Below are 9,697 nucleotides of genomic sequence, written 5' to 3' on the forward strand. Positions count from 1 at the left end.
TATATATATATAAAGTGATCTTATTTATAGAATAACCAAGTAATTTCTACAGACGACGCACAAATTAGTTTCTTTTAGATTTTATGCAACATCTTACTGCAAATTCTTTAAGAAATAGATTTCCCAGAATATATATAATTTCCCAGAATTTCCAGAAATAGGTTTTGACCATATCGATTCATTATAACAGATAGCTCCATAAAGATTCCAGGATTTTCTTCATCAGTTTATTTCCAAGAATTTTTCTCAATTCCTTTCAGAAAATAATCTTTTTGTTTGAGTATTGAATTTCTATGGCCTCTTTGTGAAAGAACATTCTCTCTTCGAAATCTATTTTAAGATATAAATTTTATATATATATATATATATATAGCACTGTTCACTTAAGTGTATCAACTCCTGTATATCCTAGGAACAATGTCGTAAGAATAGTTTTAAACTTATTCAAAAATTCGAGTCTTTCCATGCCATGGCTGTCATTTTCTATTTAAAAAATTCTCCAGTATTTTCCAATCCTCTTGACACTTCTTTGGCATTGGCATTGTTGCAATGAGTCAAAGTAGTGCAAACTTATTGCTATGAACTGAGTTAAATAAATGCAGATAAATGCTGATTAGAATGAATTTGAACAAAAATAAATTGAGCGTTTCTGGTGAATTGAACTTTGAATTAGTTCCGTATACGGATGAAAAACACTTGATAATAATTGTTGTTGTTCCTAAATTCAAATTAGTATTAAAATAAATATCCGTATAGAAAACAATACTGTCCAGAAAAACAGAACAGGTTTTAACAGTAACGAGCATTTGATTTTTGAAAGACGAAAATCTTCATTGCACTGAGATAAAAAAGTACGGTCAAAACTGCTAGAATATGGTAAAATTTAACGATTTTCTGGCTCTATGGGAGCACAAAAAACCTGGTAAGTTTTATTGAAGCTTTATGGAAATATCCTTGGTAAAATTAACAATAAACATGGTTCGTATGTAGGTAATTAAATTTGATAAATATGTCATAATTTATTTATTTCATCTTGATACCCTTTACTAAAGGTGTGGTAATAAGAGTTTTAATTTAGAAATCCATATATTCTAGTTAACCGTTACAATATGAATAAAAAATTATCAAATGATTGGTTCAAATAACTTATATTTGGTTTCATTAAGCAGATTTATATTTTTCTTTGATTTTCTTTTATTTTACCAGAAATTTTATTTCCAAATGGTAGTGCAATTTTAAGATTATTCTTTTTCGCCGCGTAAAAAACAAAATATGTTTCGTTCTGGAAGAAAATTAACACCCGAAATTCAAACCTCATAATTTTGCGTATTTACTTTAAAAGTGGAATTTTTAAAATTATCAAATAATCTTCTGTTTAAAAATTGCCTAAGTATTTATCTAAAAACTTTAAAACACCTATATATTTTTAAAGAATACGGTCTCTTTCAAGCTAAGCACAGACGCAGAAAAAAACTTCTGCGCTTTTAATAATGAGTTTCATGGTTTAAGAAAAAATAGTCCACTGTTTTTCTTCGAATTTACGAAAGATATTTTAGAATAAATTAGCAGAATTGTCAACATCTCAAATATGAACGTTTTTTAAAAAAATATTCATTAATTTTATTTCACTTGTATACTAAGATCTATAATTACTCTTTTATTTATTTAAGGCTCTCATCTGTGACGAAGATGTTATGTTACATTGAACTCAACTAATACATGACAGTAACACTTAAATTGATAACAAAAGCACCCAACGGTAAGCATTCTTTTTTTCTTTTTTTTTGAATAGTGAAAATATCTTTATTTAAGCAACTGACCAACTAAATTATATACAATAGACGATAATTTTCACGGGCAATTAATTAAGGTGTAAAAAATGAAAAACGATTCTTTGCATTAAAAAAAATTTTTTTTTAAATTTAAACGTCTTTTTGTAAATAAGTGTAACAATGCTCAAAGATAATAAAGAAAAACTGGATATAGGTATCCTTCTGTGATATTACACAAAAAGTTATTAGTGCATGTTTATGAAGGAAAAATAAAGAATTGTTTCTTCATTCATTTGCTAAAAACTAATACTGTAACAAATTAGTAACAGTTAATAACCTCATCATAGTTGTTCTTTATTTTTAGTTTGTCACTTAGATGGTAAATCGAATTCTTTGTGTACATTTCATGAACAGTTCCTTGACATTATGTGCTATTTACATCAATGTACAGCGTACAAAAATAACAAACCTTTTGATCTTGTGTTCGGATTTTGAATTTGAACGAAAGTGTTTTTAATTAAGAAATTGATGACTAAACGTACTTTATCTCAATAAACGAAATTTTTTGGAAAGCTTTCAATAGTTTTGACATAAGAAAGATCGATTTATCGACATTCTAATCGTAACTTGACTTTTTTGCCACTAAACGTGCTCTTTTCTGAGAAATAAAAGTTCCATAGTGAAAGATAAAATTTGGTACATGTGGTCAAATTTGATAATTTTATCATGTTACCTTAAAGTATGGCGTAAAAATAGATAAAATTTATTTTTTAATTTTGTTTCTTTTTTTACGAAATGTGTGTTATAATTTTCAAAACCCGAATTTCCGTTAAACCATTATTGTATTACATTATAAAATTACCTAATGATGATTAAAAAATTTGCCGTATCTTTTTCGTTTTATTATCTGAATTATGGTTTTACAATAAATTTCTTTGGTGTACAATGCAGCCAATCGAAATGACTAAATCTGTTGTTGAAAGGGCATGTTTATTCAGCGAAATTGCGTTTTTGAGCATGAGTTTATGATTTTACACATAATCTAAATAAATTTAGCATATTTAAGTTTAGAACATTGAATTATAAAGGTAGTCGTAAAAATCTGATTCCTGTATCAAATATTATTAAGGAACTACTTGAAGTAACAAATAATCTTAATTCTAAAACATAAGATATATGTAAAGGATCTCAAACTTTCGAAATTATTGGCTATCATCAATATTTTTAAAAATGATTATATATAAAAAGAAAATAAAGATACTGTAATACAGAACTTACGAATATAGAGATATTTGATTTAACTAATCCTTATTTCCCTAGTGTTTTTATTTTTTTAATTTATTTATTTATTTTTTTATGAACAGTAAAAAAGCCTAGCACATTTTCCATTCATAGTTCATAAAATATTACATAATTAGTTTTTTTGTATTAAAAGCTCATTTAATAGAATTAAAAAAATTTTAAGCATTAAATAAGTAATTAAATCATTATATTTGTTGTAAAATGTACTGTTTTTCTGTAATGGCTTTTGCTTGTTTTTTATCTGATTGCTATAAACTTCTTTCATAAAAAGTAAAACCAGTATGAACGTTTTGTTGCCTGATTAAGTTGAACTGAAAATTTTGTCTAACTCAGATAATAATCAAACTTTAAGACTAATTACATCAAATTTTATAATCTAAAAATTTGCCTTAGTTGAAATAGTTCAGAATAACAAATTAATGCTAACTAATTTCTCTTCTTTAATATATTACAATTTATAGAAATTATGCATCATGAAATTACATACCATTTCTAAAATATTACTGAATTTTATTTTGTAAGTACAAGAGGATGGATTAATTTTGTGTTATTTTTAGATTGCTATGTAATCCTTTTTGTCTACTAGACAACAAAAAAGTACTTTAAATAGCAATTTCAAACCATAATATTATGCAAATGGTTATAATAGTTGTCTATCTTAATCTTGTTTTATTCCTGCCATTGTTTCAATGGGTAAAAACACTGTTTACATAGTAATTATCAATTTTTTTTAGGGTTTTAATCTATTAGTTCTTATTTAGATGTCTGGCAATAATTTAGTTTTTTCACTGCGAAAATTCGCCCTTACGTGAGTGCAATTAGTATGGAATATTATCTTAAAATTCATGCTCTAATGATCAAACATTCATTTTTTCTGTGTTAACCTGGATTTTGATGACCTAAACATTTCATTCATTTTCTAAATTTTGAAAACTTAAACTGTTTTGAAAATTTGGAACAAAAATTATTTTTAAATTTAAGAAGGGTATAGTATTTAAAATATTAAAAAATAATTTTAAAAAAACTTTAGGTGTAACCTTACAAATTAAATCGAACCTCTTAATGTAATTATGGTTTGGAACGAATTTCATCTTAATAATGACACTAATTTGATAAAATATATTGTTTATTTAAAAAAAAATAGTTATTAGTAAATTATAGTATGGGGTATAGGTCAAAAAGAGGCTTGAAGCATCTTGATTCAAAACAGAAGTTAAAATATTGAATCAAAAACATTTTAAGTAAATATTTCTGTATATTTTTTAATTTCCCAAAAGTAAATTTTTTTGACATAGCCAATAAATCAACATTCAGACTCGTTTTCATAGAAAATTTATGGGTGTAATTATCACTGATCATTTTTTTCAGAACTAAACAGAAACTTTAATTGAAACTTTAACTTAAATTTAACCCATTTTACTTTCTTCGAAAATAGCAATACAAGAATAATTTAAAATATTTTTTCGTGAGCTATTTTTAATTTTAAAATAAGCTTACTATTTGATATTGGTTAGTTAGGAAGGTTAAGTTTAATCATGTTTGCAGAATTTTTATTTTTGTAAATTTCCATACTAACATTTCTTAATGCTACTAGAAGAAATCTTAATATCTTTAAGTAAAACAATAAAAATATACTTAATTTCCATTATTTAATTTATTTGAACGTGAACGTATAAAAATGCACATTTTTAAGAGCATTTTCATCTATTAACTTCACTGCCATTTTTTTTGATAAGGATTTTATGTTGGTACAGTTATTCCTTAGTCATTTAAATAATTCTATAAAAGTGCAAAAAAAGTTAATAGATGAAAATTAAAATCTCTAGTTACTTAGCTAACTCTAACGAATAATTCCGTATAACAAAAGTTATATTGTTTTTTCTTCCCCTAAACAATCCTTTGAACATTTGTTTTCTAAGAAGACAATTTTTAATTAATTTACTCATAAACATTAAATGCGTGATCAAATTGTTATAAAATATTATATTATTATAATTAAATCTGATTAACATAAATAATAATGTAATAGTTTTGCTTTGAATTACAATGGTTAAGGATTTTAAATTCAATGTTGATTTCAGAAGCCCATTAAAATTATTTAAAAATAATTTCAATCAAATGTAAATTTTTTCATAATTATCGTTTTTATTTGTTTTAATAATGATCAAAAAGGTTTGGATTATAAGATATGCAATTTTTTAATCTCTGCAAAAAGTGTAAATTTTGATCATGAAATCCAAACTTAGGATGAAATTTATAGATTATTAATTTACTGCACGATAAATAATAGTGGTTTTTTATTTTTAGGTAGCTTCCAGGTAATGATGCGCATCTTGAATTTACATTTCTGAAAAGGCTATACCTAAGAAATAAGTAAGTCATTCCTCTTTTCTTAAACGTAAAAAGAAAGCTATTAACACATAAAAAATTATTTTGATTTGACTTAGTGTCAAATTTAAATTGCGAGAAATAGAAGATTTATAAAAAACAGGAGAGAGAAAAAAAAACTTCTTTGATTAAAAAAAAATGGGTCATTTAAAAAAAAATTTAGTACATTTAAAGTATCAAGTGAAAATTATAATTTAAAAACCAAACTGAATTATTCCATTAAGCCATACAATTTTACGAGCAAATGCCATATAATTGCCATATCCATGTACCTTATAATTTTACTGACAAAAACCATTTTTCAAACTAAAAGGCAAAGTTCCGTAAATAAACATCATTGATATGTAACGATAACATACTAAAAGGTTTTTACGGGCAGAGTCCGTTTATGCAGCAGGATGTCCAAGCCGTTTTTTCACTATGAAATATCTTCAAATGAAAGGCGGTAAGGTGAATGTCTTGCTTTGGTGAGATATGGTAAGGGAAATCATTCGCTTTACGCTCACTTCGTCATCTACCTAGGGGGACCCAATTTAAATGTGACTTAAGTAAAACTTAATTAGTCAGAGCATCAATAAAAACATAAATTTTTTGTTCTTTATTAGCTCTAAAATTGAATGCTACCAATGAGAGAAAATTATAATAAGTTTAGCAACTCCCCCTTTAAAAATCCATTTTGTTGACATGCCACAGAAATATTTGCAAGCACTTAGCAGCAGAAATAATTGTAGAAACTGAATGTAACTATAAAATGTCGTTGTTAAAAATTTCGTTGTAAATATTCACAAAAAGCTTTTGAAAACAACTTCGTATTCCGAGATTTGAAGCTATCGCTGTGAGGCTGTCAAATGACCGTTATCATCTTTCAGAATTACACCCTCCCTATTTGTCATCAATGCCTTATTCTGCTCTTCTAGGGCACTTCTATTATTCCAAACATGTTGAAACCATGAGGACAAATGTTAATCTTAATCTAGCATAACTATTTGAAATCAGCATTCAGAGCTTTAACTACTACTTTGTACTCAGAGCGTCACTTAACATCTATGTCATTTGTGTTCAGAGCGTCACTTAACACCTTCGTCATTTGAGTTTCGTTTCAAATATAATCGATAAACATTAAACAATTTTAATTTTGATTGACTATATACGAAGGCCGAAAATGCATCAATATAGGACTTTAAGTTCACGCTGTATTTTTAAAATATACAATATAATATAATTTTTTTCCTTTTGTATAGAGAGGAAAATTTTAATAATTTACTAGTCTTAATATTGTGGAAACAACACTCAATAAAAAAATTTAAATAGTGATAAAATAATCTTTAGTTGAATTAATATAGTTTATGGGAAATAAATTAACTGGGCAAAACAAGATTAAATCTTTTGTTTTCATTATTAATTATCATATTTATATTTAGCCACGCTGGCCAGGTTGTTTAAAGCTCTAAATTGTAAAGATGAATGGCTGAAAATCGGCCCTTACTAACAACTTGAAGCTCACCTACCAAAGATACCAGCTTGTCTCCATTGTTTCTAATGCTAACCACATTACCACAATCATGCCATTGGTAGCAAAATTTAGAGCCTTAAATTCCTTGACTTTCCTAGTTCACAATGCCTTACTTTTTTTCAAATTAAACATTCATAGAAACTTTACTGCCCAAAAAAATTTTAATTTCTTATTCAAGCAACTAGTTTAACGCTCATAGTTGTACTTTTTTTTTTTTGAATTTTTCTTTTATTTTACATTCCGATCTTTTTTCTCTTCTCTAGATCATTAGTTCATACTGACAGTTATAATAAAAGAGTTTTTGTGATATATTGAACATCCTACTTCTGCAATTCTTAATGACACACGAATAAAAACAAAATTAAAATGAGGATTCTCCGCAGGATGTTTATAATGGTCTTACTGACATCACAAACTTTGCAAATATTTAAACTACATTTGTTTTTTGCTGCCCACTGCATAAAGAAAGGTTATATCAACCTAGAAAAAAGTAGGAGTGTAGATACTAATCTCTAACACCTGCCAGTAGATAACAATTACATTATTCTACTGATTACTGAATGCATTGTTGAACAATAAAATGCAGAAGTTGCACAACAATAGAGCTTCACTCTTAGTTTGCTTGAAAAATCACAAGTGCATAAAATAAATAAGCTTAATGATTCATTTTCATAAAAAAAAAGAGTTTCTCCTATGAAGACAAAGTAAACTGTTATTTTTGCTTTTGAAAACATAGGTTCATTCACTGCTTCAAACCGTAGCTTTTGTTTCTATTAAATATCGAATTTTTTGAGACAGTTCATACTAAAATTTACAGAAGTGTAACTACTTATTAAAAATCTAACTTTTTGATATTTCTATTTATTAAATATCAAAATTTTTGAGACAGTTTATAAAAATAAACTGTGCTTTTAAAAACCATACAAAGGAACACTAGTTTAATGAAATGACTACTTATAAAATATTAAACTTCTTGAGATTCTACTTATTAAATACCAAACATTTTGAGATTCTACTTATTAAATTTTCAAGCTATTTGAGACAGTTCATTTTAAAACGTACTCCAGTTAAATGAAATGACTACTTATTAGTCATCAAACTTTTTGAGGTTCTACTCAATAAATATTGAACTTTTTGAGATTCTACTTATTAAATATCGAACTTTTTGAGACAATTCCTTTTAAAGTATACACAAATATAACGAAATGACAAAAAAAAAATTCACTATGGTTACCTCAACCTATTAATCAGGGGGAATAGTACAACTTTTATAAATTTGCCAAATTTGCTAATATTAATTTAAAACATTTTAGTATTTTTTATTAGAATTTAAACGTTTATTTTCATTTAAAATCATACATAAAATAATATGCGTGTATCCTATTTAATTTATAGTTAAAGTATATTACCACCAGAGCCCAACAACTCATGACAAAGTCTTAAAATAAATCTTCAATTTTTTTGTAACTTATAAAATTTTAGTAAAATCAAACTGAAGTTAATTTATTTCAGATTTTTGTCATGAGTAAATAATTTTAAAAATGTTTTTTATAATTATTTTCAAAATTTTATAATTATAATTAACAGTTAAATTGTATTTGAATTATGTAACAAACTGTTTTATAGACAAGTAACTGGATTAAAAGAATAATTTTACTGTTTATTTAGTTAATAAAATATAATTTTATTAATTAAATTTTACTGAGATTTCATTTTAAAAAGTAGTTTGATTAAACAATATAAAATATCTGACGAGAGGCAAAGGCCTTAGTAAAATTTCAGTAATACATGCTTTAATTGTGTATTTTGAGTTAAAACAAAACACTTATGTTGAAAATATTAGTCTTCTCAAATTTTCCTTCAGTGCAAGAAAGAAATAATCATATTTAATATATAAAATGCAGAGAAAAATTTTAAATATAAAAATGTTTTACAAAATTATTCTAATTTAGTAATTAAATACCCTAATAAGTTATGTGTTTGTAAGTTATCCAAGTTAATCCACGCTGAAAGCTTAATATTAAAATTTCAACAACTAAATAGTCATACTTCTCAAAGGTATCATTTATTCGTTTCAGCTTATAATCGGTTAATTCAATAAAGCTAAATCAAAACTGATTATTAATAATCGATTAATTTAAAAAATTTAAATGAAAAGTGACTATTTATATACCTAATAAGCATACCCAATTATTAAAATAACAGAATTAAGTGACAAATAAAAAGCAAACTTAAAATTTATTTTTTCAACCATAAAAAATTTGATTTCAATTTGCTATTTAACAATAAAGTGTATTATTATGCTACTACGTATGGAATTGCAATATGCTAAAATTCAAAAAGAAATTTTGAGTGACAAACAGCAAATAGATTGCAGCTGTCCTCTTACATATGCTATACATGTTAAAAATGAATGCTTAACGTTTGGTTCAAGAGGATAATGAATTGAACATTATATTTGTGTTCAATTCCTTATCCACTTGATTTGATTTTCACAAAAAAAGAGTGAAACAAAATTTTAACTAAAGCTTTACAACTCTAGTTAAGAAATAATAAAAGTAATTTTTAATAAAAATTTTTTAATGAAATAAATTAAAAGTGTTAACAGATTTTTTTGGGGAAATTTTTAAATAATTATTTACCTTGAAGAGCGAAACAATAACTGAATTACAGCTGTAACTGAATATATATATATATATATATATATATATATATTTATTAA

The 9,697-nt window shown here is 25.4% G+C and overlaps 2 protein-coding genes across 2 annotated transcripts in view; both read left to right on the top strand.

The window, feature by feature from the left end:
- Positions 1–9,697, top strand: part of LOC107450407 (uncharacterized) — a 477,566-nt gene that overhangs the window by 321,681 nt on the left and 146,188 nt on the right. The gene's annotated exons all lie outside the window — the stretch shown is intronic.
- Positions 1–9,697, top strand: part of LOC107438532 (venom protease) — a 43,813-nt gene that overhangs the window by 13,621 nt on the left and 20,495 nt on the right. Inside the window, exons 2-3 of the mRNA XM_016050841.3 lie at positions 1,671–1,759; positions 5,382–5,447. The gene's annotated coding sequence lies outside the window, so the exon portion shown is untranslated. The remainder of the gene's footprint in view (positions 1–1,670; positions 1,760–5,381; positions 5,448–9,697) is intronic.

Source organism: Parasteatoda tepidariorum, chromosome X1 (genome assembly GCF_043381705.1).
Source record: "Parasteatoda tepidariorum isolate YZ-2023 chromosome X1, CAS_Ptep_4.0, whole genome shotgun sequence".
NCBI classification, from domain to species: Eukaryota; Metazoa; Arthropoda; class Arachnida; order Araneae; family Theridiidae; genus Parasteatoda; species Parasteatoda tepidariorum.